Source organism: Schistocerca cancellata, chromosome 9 (genome assembly GCF_023864275.1).
Source record: "Schistocerca cancellata isolate TAMUIC-IGC-003103 chromosome 9, iqSchCanc2.1, whole genome shotgun sequence".
Taxonomy (NCBI): Eukaryota; Metazoa; Arthropoda; class Insecta; order Orthoptera; family Acrididae; genus Schistocerca; species Schistocerca cancellata.
Window position 1 is genome coordinate 426,255,372 of NC_064634.1, and position 12,194 is coordinate 426,267,565.

Genomic DNA, 12,194 nt, shown 5'->3' on the forward strand with positions numbered 1-12,194 from the left:
GTGCTCACTTTTCTATAAAAGCCCACTGCACACAAAAACCTGATGTAGTCAGTATCATTGCTGGGTGGATGAAATATCATCAGACGTTTGTTGTAAGTGACTGGTCCTGTGAGGACGTGGAAGAAGACCAGAAGAAAAATAAGAATGGGACACTCCTGCCCCATAACATACGAGCGATAATTGTAGGTCCATCCATCAGCAGCAAGACAAATATTCTCATTTGACTGCTAAACACCCGAATGGAGTCCGCTTTGAAAATGTATATGTATTTTCAAAAACGGTGTTTCAGCCTAGACACCAGTTGCTGCGAAATATGCTGCAGGGTAACATACACGATATTCAGTCAAAGCAGTCAAATCCTCCAGCAGAAAAAGTAAGCCCAAACACCGTGTTCATATTTGACAATGTTGTTGAAGAAAGCCAGGATTAAATTCTACGATATATCCGTTTTGGTCGCCATATAGGTGTTGACGTATTTTATCTGAGTCAAAACATATTCTAGAATCACAAAACATATGTTCAAGGATAGTGCAAATCTCATCATAGCTTTCAAACAAGACAATTTGAATTTAAAACTCATTTACTGGGTACATGTAGGAACCTACATATCATTCAATGGCTTCGTAAAGACATGCGCAGGTTGCACACATTGTACAGGTTTTATGTTATTGATAAATCAAGAAAAATGAATGATCCTAGGTATAGAAGAAACATCCAGGAATATATGAATGAATACATAGATGTGAATAGTGATGAATAAGTTAGTTTACATCACACCATGAACAAGTTCACACATATGCCAGGTACTCAGCCAAGAGGATAGGCATGCATAGGCAGAGAATGCGTCTATACACAAGTGGAAAATTTCAACCTCTCAAACGTAAAGTCAAGGACCTAGAAGAGTATGCCCTGATCCTTCTGAGACTGATCAACGACTTAGATGATACGGTTAAGGAACTAGAGATGTACACCTGGATCATCCTGAGAAAGAACGTAGATGACTTAATTATAAAGGTTGATGGAAATGTAGCAAATGTACGCGACTTAACTGGAAAGGTTGATAACACTGGACGGAATGTATATACAGTGTACCCTGCGAAGGAGACTCAGGCCCATATCTACGATATTTCTGAACTGGGGCAGAAACTTGATAGTGACGCCGCCCTTCCCCTCGAGCGTTTGAGATAGGACGTCAAAAATTACAAATATCTATTTTTAAATACTATGTTCATTTTGCAGCGAACATCTTTCTGAAGAGTTTGATATGCAGTATAAATCATATATGTGCGAGGAAATATAAGACAAGAACTCTGCAGAAAATTTGCACTCTTTATTGCCTATTAGCTAAGAAACTTCTCATTTGTATGACATAAAATAAAATATAGGCAACATAAAACCAGTAAAGACAGGAGATAACAAAGACAATATACATTTCTTCAATCCTTAGGTCCCAGAATTTTTTTCTCACTAATTTTGCTACAGTTTTGCATGGTGTGCTTTCCTTTCTGTGAAAGAATCCATTACATCATCAAAGTTTGTCAAACGTTTTGCTACATGAAAAATCAAAATCTCGTTCAAGAATATGAATTTGGCGTCCCTGAAATCGTTGCACGGGGCATACCACCCCACCGCCAATAGATCCAGGATCCGGCACTGAAAGGTGTACTCTTAGTATACCGGGTGATCAAAAGTCAGTATAAATTTGAAAACTTAATTAACCACGGAAAAATTTAGATAGAGAGGTAAAAATTGATACACATGCTTTGAATGACATGGGGTTTTATTAGTCATCATCATCATCATCATCATTTAAGACTGATTATACCTTTCAGCGTTCAGTCTGGAGCATAGCCCCCCTTATACAGTTCCTCCATGATCCCCTATTCAGTGCTAACATTGGTGCCTCTTCTGATGTTAAACCTATTACTTCAAAATCATTCTTAACCGAATCCAGGTACCTTCTCCTCGGTCTGTCCCGACTCCTCCTACCCTCTACTGCTGAATCCATGAGTCTCTTGGGTAACCCTGCTTCTCCCATTGTAAGTAGGCTGTTTCGGTTTTCTTATTGGTAACGCCACGTAGCGCTCTGTATGAAAATCATTGGCTGTGCTGTGTGCAGTCTGTGGCTAGTTTGCATTGTTGTCTGCCATTGTAGTGTTGCGCAGCGGCAGCTGGATGTTAACAGCGCATAGCGTTGGGCAGTTGGAGGTGAGCCTCCAGCAGTGGTGGATGTGGGGAGAGAGATGGCGGAGTTTTGAAATTTGTTATACTGGATATTATGAACTGCTATGTATATTATGGTTTTTCAACACTATTAAGGTAAATACATTGTTTGTTCTCTATTAAAATCTTTCATTTGCTAACTATGCCTATCAGTAGTTAGTGCCTTCCGTAGTTTGAATCTTTTATTTCGCTGGCAGTAGTGGCGCTCGCTGTATTGCAGTAGTTCGAGTAATGAAGATTTTTGTGAGGTAAGTGATTTCTGAAAGGTATAGGTTAATGTTAGTCAGGGCCATTCCTTTGTAGGGATTTCTGAAAGTCAGATTGCGTTGCGCTAAAAAATATTGTGTCTCAGTTTAAGCACAGTCATATATAAATGTTCTAAGGGGATGTTTCATATGTCGACCCTGTCAGGATACCTCACGGGAATCTTCTGATTTTTTCTTGTGGTTTGTGTAATTAGTGTAGATTTTGTTTATTGCTAGCGCGTAATTGTACAGAGAATCTCCTTTGTAGTTGCAGCCTTTCATTGTTGTACAGTAAAACAGTTGTGGCATGCATGTAGATTTGCACCAAGTATTTCGCAGCTACGCTTGCAATTAACTAGATATTATTTTCAGTGCTATGTTAATGTGTTCCCCTATTTTTGCTCTTCAAATTGTGTTTTTCTGTGTTGTGGTGTGAAATATTGTGACAATAATGGCGTGTGAAAAACGTAACAGTAGGCTCCAAAGTAAACTGAGAAATGACAGTGAAGACGAAAGCAGTGTGTTAACGCCACCATGTAATAAATTAACTAATATTCAAAGTAGTAATTTGGTAACTGTGCATAGGGAAATGGATTGGGCGTCAAATAATGGTGTAGACAGTGAAACAGGTAGTAAACAGGGAAGCATTATCGATCGATCGGTCGGCAACAGCTCGCCTCAGGAATTGGGAATGACAGAACACAATATTGCAAATACTGTAGACTCAGGTTTTGGGTTCTCACCGTTTTCTCAAATGAGTCAAGACACATTTTCCGCTTGTCAAAATGTGAATGTTGCCGGTGCAAATTCACTGCCGAAAAGCACTGAGGAACATGTTTCAGACACCAGTGCATTGTTATTACAATTAATGCAAAAAATGGGACAAAAGCTTCAAAAGTTAGACACAATGGAACAAAATCAGAGACAAACACAGCAACAGTTAGACACAATGGAACAAAATCTTCAAAAGTTAGACACAATGGAACAACACCAGAGACAAACACAGCAACAGTTACACACTATGGAACAAAATCAGAGACGAACACAGCAAAAGCTTCAAAAGTTAGACTCACTGGTACAAACTCTCGAACAAACACGTGAAGATTTAACTGCTAAGTTACATAACATTGAATCGAAATGTCAGAAAGTCTGTAATGACGTAAAAACACAAATTTGTGAGCATTTCCAACCTATTTTTTCGCGTCATGAAAATGCATTACAGAATCATAAAGCAGCCATAAAAGAACTGCAAACTATTGTTCATGAAAATCATGACACCTTGCAAGCTAAAATTGACTCAGTTGCATCTACCGATTCGGTTACGCAAGTTGCAAAAACTCAAGAAAACTTAAAGGACACAGTAGATACGATTTCAACACAAATGGACACTCTGAAACTTGGTTCAGAAACACACACTGAGGAAATAAGTACACTATCGGAGAAAGTAGCCGAACTTTCGGATCAGTTCACTAACTTATCTGCAAAGGTAGATGATGATCTGAATGACACAAGACCTGTAGCCATCACTGACACAGAAGAGTGCGAACAAATTAGGAAATTCAAACAAAATCAGAATCAAATTAATACGCAACACCAAAGAGAAATCCGGGAAGTAAAAGTTCAGCTGACACAGGTAATACAAGAATTACGTATTTCAGAGGCCACTCGCGCTCCAATACAGGAAGAGGGACATAGAAATACGGAACAGTCACAAAATAATAACTCAGGGCACTTCGGAAATTATGAAAGAAATTGGCAAGGTATACCGAATTTTGAGATGGAACCGCCGACACGACGTAACAATGACCTATATGCTACTCGCCGACACAATGATTTTGACTATAAGCTGCTTATTACTACACGTAAATTCAAAACGTTTAAGAATTCTGCCAACGACATTCATCCACAAGCGTGGCTCCATCAATTCTCTCATTGTTTTCCCCCCAACTGATCATTAGAACACAGATTAGAATTTATGTGTGGCTACTTGGAGAATGAACCAGCTGTAAGAATGCGATCGGTCATTCACGATTGTCACAGTGAAGGAGAATTTTATCATGCGTTCCTCTCAGCATATTGGTCTCAAGCTACACAAGACCGAGTAAAACATAGCATCATAATGATGAAACATTTCGAACAAACTGAATCTTCCAGTCTTGTCAAATATTTTGAAGACATGTTGCATAAGAATCAATATCTTTCAAACCCATACAGCCCCTCAGAACTCATCCGCATTTGCTTAATGAAATTACCTGAACATTTACGACATATTATTTTGGCAGGACGTTGCAAAGACGACATTGAAGCTTTTCAGGGACTGTTACAAGAACTGGAAATTGACACTGACAATCGCGGAACGCGAAAACAGGAGCACAACAATTACAGATCACATCCGTCACAATTCCGCGATGACAGAAATAATATACAACAAGGCTATTCTTTCAATGTAAATCGTGACCAAAAGAGACACCACTCGTATGACAACCACTGGCAGAGTAATAGTTACAGAGAGAGATCGCATTTCCGTAGTAATGAATATGACAGAGACACTCATAGAAACAGACAATTTGGCAACCAGAACAATTATTATCACAGGAGACAGAATAACTTTAGACGTAACGGTCCACCGTGCAGTGATAATTCACAGAGAAATTCTCCACCATTTAACTGACAAGAAAGAAACTACAGGAACTACCGATATGATAACAGACGATATAATCATAACGACAGACCTGAATTTCATCAGAACTGGCGGGATTCAAACAGAGCAGGGCACTCTCGACAACGTGAATTTGTGGAAGTTAGGTCTCCTAATCCCAATAACGACGCGCGCCAACAAAGAGATAGCAGACAATGACTCGCACCACAGGCAGCCACCTGCGCCGGCTGGCTCAGGGAAAAATAGCATACACGCTAACCTTGAAAAAAATTTTAGCATTCCTTACTGACGTATACAACATGATAATTGCTTTGAAGTCGAAACTCTGCGCGCTATAAAACGCAAAAGATTACACCACATTTCAGGTGTAAAACCGTTTATTGAAAGATAATCTGCTTTTTAACTTTGTCTTTGGCATAAAACGCACTTCACGTTACTAGTATGCTTTAGTTACTGTTACCATGCAACAATGTTTGAAGTTAAATATCCAGTCAAGAACCAAGAGAACTTATTTAAACAGAAATTACGAATGCATTGTTATTGCGAACAGACGACACAGTGTTACTGTGTGTGTACATTCTTGCTTGTTAGTTGCACGATTATGTAACGACTATAAGGCTCACATACTTAGAACATTTACCAGTACTGCTAATGAGATTTTAATGCAACATTTTGGTGTACTTGAAAATACATTCTGAATTAAAGTACTTTCTGAGAGATACCAGATGACACAGTGGTTAGTTTATGTGACAGCTACACGATTATATCACGACGTTACTAATGAGTGACAATTTACAATGTTGCTTTTGCGGTGTATCTGTTTTATATCTGCACATTTTTTCTGAATTATTCTGGAAAGTAAAACATGTTTTAGTAGTAACTTTTGTGGTATAGCTACAAGGAGACAGCCTTTTCCGTAGCACAACAATATGTTACAGCACAGTACTTTCATCATCACAACAATAAGCGTAATAACTAAGATATCTCTATGCAAAGCATTTCACCTTTGTTTATCATGAGGTAAGTACATTGGCTTCTACAGAACTTAGCTTTCGGAGGAAAATAACTACGACACTTCCACAGAGATTATCTTACAACAAGATGCACATTTAGCGCTACAGGACACGCATTTCAGTGATTAATTTTGTACTTAAAACATTTATTTTTAAATATTTTTGAATTACAATGATACAAAGGTTTTCTGTTATACATTTCATTCCATTGCTGTAATCTGTAACACCTGAGGGTATAATTACATTAATCCTCAGGGGGGTACACGCTTACTTTGTGTACCATGTGTTTGGCAAGCACAAGGAGCCCTAGCTAATATGGTATTTGCTTATACAACTTTACACATCGGTACCATATTTCTCTAACACGGAATTACACAGCTATCTGATCATTTAACTGAGAGAGACAAACTTTTTTATTACGTCAGGGACACATGTTTACGCTATTACAGAGTTGGATTACTTCACACTTACGAAATTGTATTTTGTCTGTACTTTGTGAACTGTTCATATTTTTTCGGACACATTGTGATATTATGAGAGCTTTGAATTATATATTTGGTATGGGATCACGATTTTTAAAGTATGTTTGAGGTAGATGACACGTTTGACACGAGCAGAGAATTTTTTTTAGGTTTTGAAATTATTGCAGGAACCTACGACGATTTTGAGATTTGACTGAGGTGTTGTGATGTTATTATTATGACGTCGATGTGTATTATGCTGCTGAGATATGTTTATGATTAATAAGCTGATGCTATATGAGTTATTTGATTATGCCACATATCTGTTATGATGAAATATTGAAGAAGTGTCGACGAATATGTATATATGTAATAAAATAAGGAATAATGAGTAGTGGTTAGGGACTCTGGTTTGTGAATAAGGTTGTTGGAAACCAAGAATCGTACTTTAAGAGTTATGAAATTATGTAAATGCATTAATGTATCACAATGCCGGCGAAAATTTTTTGGACACTGTTATATTCATAAGATTTTGTTTCTACACATTTGCAACGCAAATTCTCGACCCGTGAAATTTTGTATATGAGACTGTCACTGTAGTGGAAACTGCTGTCGTAAATATTTCCGTAAGAAAGTTAAGTGACCACCTACACGTAATGCGTCGTGGGCACCCAGCTGTGTCAGACGCCGGGAGAACAAGTCATTAGTGAGTGCCTTTCAGAGGCACAGGTAGAAAAAAAGAAAGGGGAAGCCATTATCCTCACTATTGACATTTCCTTGTCGAAAGCATACTGTGGAGCTCATAATTTATGATATTTACTTAAATGCCTAATGAAATGGAGATTGCTCATTTTGTTTAATATCTGGTTTCCAGCTGTGTTGCAGCATTAGTTTTATAAAATAAAGTTAGATGTATTTGCTAATGTGAACACTTTCTGTCAACAGATCTATTAAATAATTATTTTATGATCCACACTCTTCGAAAAAGGAGCTCTTGGAATGGAAAGAACAATAATAAGGGACTGATAACAATAACTGCATATATAATTTTCTTTTCAACTACTTGGTAATATTTTTCGTAGAATAAGTTGTGGTGCACCACTTTAATTATATAGACATTAAGATGTGAATATATATTTCCCTTGTCTGCATTATTGTCTTTAGTGTAATGTTTTTTTCTGCTTGAGCTATGTCATGTATAGATATAAGTTATTTCATTTGCTGCGGCTGTTTGCCAGGCATAGTGTTACTGAATTTGACTTTGTGTTACTCTTCTAAGCTAGTTTACTACTGATTTATTGTTCTTGTTTGCTGCACATTGCCTTATATTAGTTGTAATATTGCAATTGCTTTGCCTATTTAAATTTTTTGTCATTGATGTTTGTGTTAATTGTTTTGTGCTGCTGCATTGCCTTGTCCCTTAGTTTAGCATCTGAGCTCAGTAGATTTAAATTAGCTTAAGAGGGGGTAGCCTATAAGAGAATGAGTTGTGATGAATTTGAAGAAATGCACTGAGAGGTTATACGAGAAAAATACAGAAAGTATGCTTGGATAGGATTTTTTTGGTGGAAACAAATGTTGAAATAAGACGAAATATCTATGGAATGAAGTTTTGGGTTGGACTGCAGTACCAAATGTTCCACTGAAAACAAACCCTGTCCTTTCCTTTTGTGTTATCCCACTATGTGTTTGTGTACCCTTGTGTATTTGTTTTCTTCCTGTCTCTGTGTAGTTTCATAGAATTTTTTCTTCTTCTAATACAAAGCTACATTCACTATTATGAGGTATACTGTTATCCTCAAATATAATTTTCATTAATAATATGTTACTTACTTTGTAAATATGCTTAGACATTATTTATTCTGTTTTGTTTTAATGCTCATGTGTGAAGTTGATGTTTCGCAAGTTATTCTGATCTTTTATGTATGTACTCATGTCTATGTACTCATGTCATAATTCCTGTAACACTGGTGTATATGTTATTTCTATTCTTTTGTAAAGCCTGTATTACTACAAATGTTATCTGTATTGTTATGTTTTTAATGATGTATTTTGTACCTTTGTAATTGTTATGTTATAATATTGTGATTGACACCAGTTCATCAAATTAAGTAACTTGTAAGCATTCATTTCACTGCACACATTTCTGTTGGTCACAGTAATGCACAATATGTGAGAAGTAGGGACTGTTAGTGTTTGCACGTGTGTTAATAATTCAGCAAGGGACTGCATAACAGCATTGCTGGTTCTAAGGACAATTCCAAAAACTTCGCGAGTGTACAAGTGGTGGTTTATGGACTTGCTATCTTCTCTGCAAGACTCTTCGATGGTGATTGTGCACCTGCATAGTCTCAGCAGATGGCTGCTGGCCATCTCTACAAGGACTACAGTGGGTCTACACCTTTGATGGCCCACCAATACCATTATTTCTACAAGGACTACAGTGGGTCTACACCTTTGCTGACTCACCCGTACCATTATTTCTACAAGGACTGCAGTGGGTCTGCACCTCTGGTGGCCCACCAATACCACAATATCTACCAGGACTACAGTGGGTCTACTCTGTGAGGACCTACCTACCAATATTCATCAACTTCGACTTATTCTGCTGTGGGTTTGCTCTGTTGTGGCCCATTACTTGTCAGCATGTCAAGAGTCAGCACTGTCTTTCCGTTGGAAGGACAACACTACTTCTTCAAGACTGCATGGAAATCCACTACTTCCATGTGCATTGTCTTTTACTGCTCAGACTTTGAGAAAAGAAACGGCAGTTTTACTGTGATGAATGATCAGGACTGCCTTTATGGACTGTGAGAAAATTTTAGCTTTTGACCAACATTGTATTAATAAGTGTGTGCATTTTATATCTTTCTTACTGTAATTATGAAAAATTTTTTCAAATCTGTATTGGCGAGTGCCCAAAACAATTTGTAAAATTTTTTGTGGGGAGCATGGGGGCTATGTAAGTAGGCTGTTTAGGTTTTCTTATTGGTAACGCCACGTAGCGCTCTGTATGAAAATCACTGGTTGTGCTGTGTGCAGTCTGTGGCTAGTTTGCATTGTTGTCTGCCATTGTAGTGTTGGGCAGCGGCAGCTGGATGTGAACAGCGCGTAGCGTTGGGCAGTTGGAGGTGAGCCGCCAGCAGTGGTGGATGTGGGGAGAGAGATGGCGAAGTTTTGAAATTTGTTATACTGGATATTATGAACTGCTATGTATATTATGGTTTTTCAACACTATTAAGGTAAATACATTGTTTGTTCTCTATTAAAATCTTTCATTTGCTAACTATGCCTATCAGTAGTTAGTGCCTTCCGTAGTTTGAATCTTTTATTTCACTGGCAGTAGTGGCGCTCGCTGTATTGCAGTAGTTCGAGTAATGAAGATTTTTGTGAGGTAAGTGATTTGTGAAAGGTATAGGTTAACGTTAGTCAGGGCCATTCCTTTGTAGGGATTTCTGAAAGTCAGATTGCGTTGCGCTAAAAAATATTGTGTGTCAGTTTAAGCACAGTCTTGTATAAATGTTCAAAAGGGGACGTTTCGCCATGCGTGTAACATGACCCCACCATCTAAGCCTGTTCGCCCTGACTGCTACATCTATAGAGTTCATTCCCAGTTTTTCTTTAATTTCCTCATTGTGGACACCCTCCTGCCATTGTTCCCATCTACTAGTAGCCGCAATCATCCTAGTTACTTTCATATCCGTAACCTCAACCTTGTTCATAAGGTAACCTGAATCCACCCAGCTTTCGCTCCCATACAACAAAGTTGGTCGAAAGATTGAACGGTGCACAGATAACTTAGTCTTGGTACTGACTTTCTTCTTGCAGAAGAGAGTAGATCGTAGCTGAGCGCTCACTGCATTAGCTTTGCTACACCTCGCGTACAGTTCTTTCACTATGTTGCCATCCTGTGAGAATATGCATCCTAAGTACTTGAAATCGTCCACCTGTTCTAACTTTGTTCCTCCTATTTGGCACTCAATCCGTTTATATTTCTTTCCCACTGACATTACTTTCGTTTTGGATATGCTAATCTTCATACCATAGTCCTTACATTTCTGATCTAGCTCTGAAATATTACTTTGCAAACTTTCAATCGAATCTGCCATCACAACTAAGTCATCCGCATATGCAAGACTGCTTATTTTGTGTTCACATATCTTAATCTCACCCAGCCAGTCTATTGTTTTCAACATATGATCCATAAATAATATGAACAACAGTGGAGACAGGTTGCAGCCTTGTCTTACCCCTGAAACTACTCTGAACCATGAACTCAATTTACCGTCAACTCTAACTGCTGCCTGACTATCCATGTAAAGACCTTTAATTGCTTGCAAAAGTTTGCCTCCTATTCCATAATCTTGTAGAACAGACAATAACTTCCTCCTGGGAACCCGGTCATATGCCTTTTCTAGATCTATAAAGCATAGATACAATTCCCTGTTCCACTCATAACACTTCTCCATTATTTGCCGTAAGCTAAAGATCTGGTCCTGACAACCTCTAAGAGGCCTAAACCCACACTGATTTTCATCCAATTGGTCCTCAACTAATACTCGCACTTTCCTTTCAACAATACCTGAGAAGATTATACCCACAACGCTGATTAAAGAGATACCTCTGTAGTTGTTACAATCTTTTCTGTTTCCATGTTTAAAGATTGGTGTGATTACTGCTTTTGTCCAGTCTGATGGAACCTGTCCCGACTCCCAGGCCATTTCAATTATCCTGTGTAGCCATTTAAGACCTGACATTCCACTGTATTTGATGAGTTCCGACTTAATTTCATCCACCCCAGCCGCTTTATTGCACTGCAATCTATTGACCATTTTTTCCACTTCCTCAAATGTGATCCTATTTCCCTCATCATTCCTATCCCATTCTACCTCGAAATCTGAAACATTACTGATCGCATTTTCACCTACATTGAGCAACTCTTCAAAATATTCCCTCCATCTGCCCAAGGCAACCACAGGATTCACCAGCAGTTTTCCTGACCTGTCCAAAATACTTGTCATTTCCTTCTTACCTCCCTTTCTAAGACTGCTAATTACACTCCAGAATGGTTTTCCAGCAGCTTGACCCATAGTCTCCAACCTGTTTCCAAAGTCTTCCCACGATTTCTTCTTGGATGCTGCAATTATCTGTTTGGCTTTGTTTCTTTCTTCAACATAACTTTCTCTGTCTACCTGGGTTCTGGTATGTAGCCATTTTTGATACGCCTTCTTTTTCCTTTTACAGGCTGCCTTGACTGTATCATTCCACCAAGCTGTTTGCTTCATCCTACTTTTACACACTACTGTTCCAAGACATTCTTTAGCCACTTCTAGTACTGTGTCCCTGTACCTTGTCCATTCCTTTTCCAATGACTGTAATTGACTACATTCAACTAACTGGTACCTTCCTGAGATCGCTGTTATGTACTTGTGGCTGATTTCCTTATCCTGAAGTTTCTCCACTCTTATCCTTCTACATATGGACCTGACCTCCTGCACTTTCGGCCTCACAATCCCAATTTCACTGCAGATTAAATAATGATCAGTGTCATCAAGGAATCCCCTGAATACACGTGTGTCCCTCACAGCCTTCC